The sequence below is a fragment of the Tupaia chinensis genome, unplaced genomic scaffold (assembly GCF_000334495.1).
Source record: "Tupaia chinensis unplaced genomic scaffold, TupChi_1.0 Scaffold000409_1, whole genome shotgun sequence".
NCBI lineage: Eukaryota > Metazoa > Chordata > Mammalia > Scandentia > Tupaiidae > Tupaia > Tupaia belangeri.
In genome coordinates, this window is record NW_006159914.1 from 176,978 (window position 1) to 182,925 (window position 5,948).

At 37.2% G+C, this 5,948-nt stretch overlaps 1 pseudogene; it reads right to left on the reverse strand.

Annotated features, from left to right (window-relative positions):
- Positions 1-4,678: 4,678 nt before the first annotated feature.
- On the reverse strand, positions 4,679-5,948 carry LOC102489380 (NGFI-A-binding protein 1 pseudogene; annotated as a pseudogene).

Genomic DNA, 5,948 nt, shown 5'->3' on the forward strand with positions numbered 1-5,948 from the left:
TCACCTTCCAGGAATCCTTTCTCCTCCAGTCTGCTCTCAGGATTTTGGGCAAACATGCCCAACATTTTTTTTCAGGCTTCTGGGTTTAGGGCTTAAATTGTGCAGTCAGCCATGTGAGATACAGTGCCTTAACCACTATGCAGCCTCCTGGCACATTCACTATGGAAACTAAGAAAACATGACATCATAGAAGTTGAGAGTAGAATGATTACTAGAGGCTGGGAAGGATACAAAGAGAAGGGAAGAGAGATGTTGGTTCACAGAAAGAAAATTACAGATAGATATAGGGGAACAAAGTACAATACTCTCATGGCAGTTAATAGCAATCCAATATGTATTTCAGAGTAGCTTAATAATATACAGTGGTTAATTGTATAAAAAAATACATAAACAGGGATCAGCAGTTAGCATAATGGCTATGTTGCTGGACTCCCATGTAGTCAACCATGGTTCGAGTCCTGGACCTGGTGGCTTAAACTCACGCCAGGCGTGCGTGTGTGTGCCCAATATACCAGGAGGAGAATGGAGGAGAAGGAATTGCAGCATGACCATCCCCCTGGGGGGTGATTTCTCGCTTTCTGTCTGTCTGTCTCTCTCTGTCTTCCTAGTGAGCAAACATGCCCTATAGCAAAAACCTCTCCAAAAATAAAAAATAAACACATAAAACAAACAAACAAACAAACAATTGTTAAAAATCTTTAAAAAGAGCATTTGAAGGCCAGCCAGGTGGCTTGGTGGTTAAGGTGGCTGGATTCCATATGGTTAATTACAGGTTTGAGTCCTGGACCTGGCAGCTTGAAAAACATACTGGGAGCGTGTGATGTATGCCCAAAACCCCAAGAGAAGAATGGAGTAGAAAAAACTGCAGTGTGGCCATCCTCCCTGCAGGGTGATTTCTCACTTTCCCTCTCTCCCTATATAGCTCTCTCTGTCTCTCTCCAGCAAATACACCTTATAGTAAAATTACAAAAAAAAAAGAGAAAGAAAGAGAAAAGAAGAAGAAAAATAAAGAAGAAAGAAAGGAAGGAAGAAAAGAAAAAAGAAGAAGTGGAAGAAATTAAGAAAGAAAGAAAATAAAAACATGTCAGGCACTTGGACATGTGTGCTCAAAATCCTGAGAGGAGAGTGGAGAAAATTTTGAAGTTTCAACACAAAGTAATGAAAAATGATTGTGATGATAGACATACTAATTCCCTAATTTAATCATTATGAATCATATTCTTGTACCAAAAAATCACATTGTACCCCACACATATATACAATAATTACCTATTAATTATAAAATTATTTATTATGGAAATCCAAACATATATAGAAAGAAGAATCTAATGAATCCCAGGCACTTTCCTTTGGGTTCAACAACTACTGATGCATGATCCCTCTTGCCCTGTATATATTCATACTCTGGTCAATTTCACTCCTACCCTACCTGAAAATGGAGAATTTTTAGAAGTTTTTTTTTTTTTTTTTTCCCCTGGGGCAAACAGGTGGTGTGGAGGTTAAGGTGGCTTGGTTCCACATGGCTGACTGCATAGTTCAAGTGTTCAAGTTCAGACCCAGACTTGAAAAGCACACCAGGAGTATTTGTGTGCAATGCATGCACAAAATCTTGAGAAGAGAATGAGGAGAAGGGATTGCAACATGGCCATCCTCAGGAGGGGGTGCTTGCTCACATTCTTTATCTCTTTGTCTCTCTCCAATGAGCACAAGTGCCTTATAGCAAAAACAAAACAAAACTAAACTAAAAACATTAGCACAGCTCCAAAACTGTTATAAAAACAATTATTCACTACACCACTTGATGGTCTTAAACAGGGTTTCACGACATTCTCCTTGTTAACATGTATGCTATTCTTTGCGGTACAAGTTGTTCTGTGCACTTTAGGATATTGGGTAGCATTCTCAGGCAACCCCATTAGGGCACAGTGGTGACAACAAAAATCCTCCAGATATTTTTTTTTTTCAATTTGCTGCAGGGTATGTGACCTTGCCAGAGAGAGGGAGAAGAGAGAGAGAGAAAGTAAGGCATCAAATCCCCTCACCAAGGGAAATTGTCAGGCTGCAATCTTTTCTCCACCATTCTCTTGGGACTTTGAGCGTGCATGTAAACATGCCTGGTGTGATTTTCCATTTATTTTCTTTCTCTCTCTGTCTCTTTCTCCTATTTCTTCTTTCTTTCTTTCTTTCTTTCTTTCTTTTTCTAAGGCACAGAAAATCAATATTGTTGTAGAAAGCAAATGTGTTTGTCCCACATCACTGACAGCTTTAAGACTCACAAAAACACAGATTTCACACAATGAAGTACAACACAGACTCAGGGAGAAATAGTTGTAATATCGAGGTAACCAATTGATCTTGTTCAGTAAAAATACATCCAACACAGTGAAAAAAAAAAACAACTAATGGGACCAGCAGTTAGCATAATGGCTATGTCGCTGAACTCCCATGTAGTAGACCATGGTTCGAGTCCTGGACCTGGTGCCTTAAACTCACACTGGGCACGTGTGTGTGTGTGCCCAAGATCCTGAGAGGAGAATGGAGGAGAAGAGATTGTGGTGTGGCCATCCCCCCTGGGGGGTGATTTTTTGCTTTCTGTCTCTGTCTCTCTGTGTCTTTCTGGCACACACACAGACCCTATAGCAAAAACCTCTCCAAAAAAAAAAAAAAAAGAAAAAAAATATCAACTAGTGATTACATCTAGTTTATATATACAATTCAAATAAAATATGTACTATTTGCTTTAATGTATAACAAGTTTAATATATTAGTGTTTGTAAAATAAAAACTGCATTCTACTGAAATTTTTCTTGTGCTTCCTCTATCACTAAGCTTGAAAGACCAGAAAAGGATGATACTTAAGGAAACTTACTTATGGATTTTAAGATGCAATTGTTGGGCCCATGAAAAATGTGTTAGTTGGAAGATTACTGCGTCTTTAAAAATTGTTGTTTATTAAAATTTACTTGAACTGTCAGACAAAATTAAAAAGAAAAAAAGAACACTAAATTTCTGATAATAGATTAGAATGTAGGAAGCTTCATGAAACTACTGAGATACTAACCAATGCTATGACTAATATTAAAAACTGAACATTCTCCCTAACTCTTACTCATTTTATTTCTATGCACAGTGCAGAATGCAACCACAACAATCAATTTCAAGGTAGCAACAAAGTTGCAAGGTCGCTAAGAAGCTTCTGTTGGCAAAACACTACCTTACAATTCAAATACTTAGGAAGGAAAAAATAGCCTTTTAGTAGTCTAAAAGTTGTTTACTAGTATTTCTACTGCAAAACTCTTCTACAATCAAAATGAAAAAGCAATTACATATGTAGCAGAGATCAGAGACTACAGTGCAGACATTTCATCTAACATTTGGTTCACAAACTTTAGTTTAAAAGATTAAGACTTTTTTTTATAGTTATGACTTAGAGCAGAACTAAAAAAACGTAATAGCCATGTAAATTATGGTCTTCTCAGTAATATGTGAGTCTAGATGAATCTGTAAGAAGTAGGTAAAGCTGCAAAACATTTTCCCTTAATCCAGAAGAAAAAAAAATAAATATGGACAGCTGCTGTATTTATTTATTTTTACTATTATGGATTTCAAATGTAGACATATATCTGCAAATGTGAATATAAAAACTGTTCACACTTGTGATGGTTAGGTGGGTAGACATTGCCCAGGGAGAGCCATCTAGTCTCTGACTCCTGCACGTGAAGAATTTCTGGATAGAAAAGGGTAACTTCATCTATTACACCCTTTGTTAAGAGTCACTATCTTTATCACAATGTAGAGTTAACTTACTATATCTTAATTAATTTAACACATTCTGAAATATCAATGTTTAAGTCAAGCTTTTTATACATTGGACCACTAATTTTGAGTTGTCTGTCCAAGTAATAGCTTCCTATCTTAGTACATCTTAAGTAGCTGTTAGGTAGTACAATCTAGATAAACTAGTTAAGAGATATGTCTGATTCTATTACTCATCTTTTTAATTTTCCTCCAGTATTTATTAATTGTGTAAAATGTACACTAATTAAACCAATGAAAATGACATGAGTGAATGCTATACAATTCCTCTTAAACAAAATCACTTTTCTCATATATTAAATAATCCAGTTATTTTTCTTTTTTTAAATTGAGTATTTGCTTTCTGTCCTTCTGTAATCACTACCAGCTTGCCAATAACTAGGTCTCTTAAGCTTTCTTTATCATTGTAAAGATTCTAAACTCTGTTGTATAAGGATACTTATGGTAAACACACATAAAGCAGACAACAAAATTTCAAGTAAAATAAACTATATCCACATCTATTGTACCAAACAGGCCTCAACATCTAGATTTTAATTCTATAAATTACACAAATACATTGTACATTCTTAAATATTTAATGTTTATAATATTAATCTGTAAGCCTTTCTACATTAAAATGATTTACACAGAATGTGAATGAATCAATATTTCTGTTACAGATTGCAACTCTCTGTTTTCTTCTTTGTGGCTGTTGTTTTCTTTTCCTGATTTGTGCAGACTATCATGCCAGTCCTTATGCTTTGGCTATGAAATCTGTTTGAGCTGAATGAGGTAACATTGGTCATTCAGGCTTATTTCTATGATGGAGCATTATCATTAAATCTGATACCATCTCCAGAGAACAGTGACAGAATCACAGCTATCTTGAATCTTCAGGCTCTATTTTAATGACTTCCTTTTGTAAGGTAAAAGCTACATGAGGGAAAATCCCAAGGCTCTCTGGTAAGTGGAACTTTGCCTCACTGGAGTAAAGTCTGCTGAGCTCCCTATCCACCACAAAATGATGAGGTTGTCTGTTCTGTAAATTAGGCATTTGGAGATTCAAAAGTGTCTCTCCTTGTCCATCTGAGTTATCAGAAGTCAAGCCATTAGGGGTGTGTTCCTCTGAACTTTGCCTGTGAAGTCCTGTAGACAGTCATCTCTCAGCATTGCTGCAGCCTTGTGTAGCCAGCTTGGGTGCAAAGAACTCCATCTGCTCTGGCATCACCTTTTCAGGCTGTGAACTAAGAGCTGCAGGTTCTTCACTCTTCACTCCAGCCTGCTCGAAGTGTGCACAGAATCCTGGAAATCTGGAAACCCATCCTCTACTTTAATCCTCTTCAGTGATAATTTATCTCTTTCTCTACATTTTAACTTGGTGGTTCTGTGAATATATTTTTATGTCACTTAATGAAAAATCTATATAGCCAGGGCAAAAAATGTGTCTCTTCTTGTCAGCAGGACATTGTCCTTCACACAGAGTTCAGCAGCCACTTCATTAACAGTGAGCTCATGAAGTGTGAGATGTTTCCCACCCTTTCTCTTTGAGTCAGATCTGCCACATTTTGCACTGTATTTTCTAATTTCCTCAACTTTGTGTGGATCGTCATCACTCATCTCAAAGATGTGATCAATCATTTTGGCCAACTTCTTGTGGGATTTGAGTAGTTCTTTACTTCATTCAAGTCACTTTTTGACAGCATGGGGGCCATTCACTCCATACACACATCCACAGACAGTGCAATAGCAGCATCCATCCTTCACTGCTCTCCTTTGTGGAAGCTGGGGGGCCAAGGTCTGCTGGGGAGAGACTGCTCACTCACAGTGGCATGGTGGCCTAGCCAGAGTCTGGACTCACCAGCACTCTGCAGTGCTAAGCTCTTCACCACATCTGACACCTCCTGTCCTAAGCTACATGGGAGTTCAGTGACATAGCCATTACACTAACTACTGGTCCCAAATGTGTAACAAGTTTAATACATTATTGTTTGCAAAATAAAAACTGTATTGTACCAAAATCTTTCTTATGCTTCCTCTATCACTAAGCTTGAAAGACCAGAAAAGGATGATACTTAGGGAAACTTACTTATGGATTTAAAGATGCAATTGTTGGACCCATGAAAAATGTATTAGTTGGAAGATTACCGCAT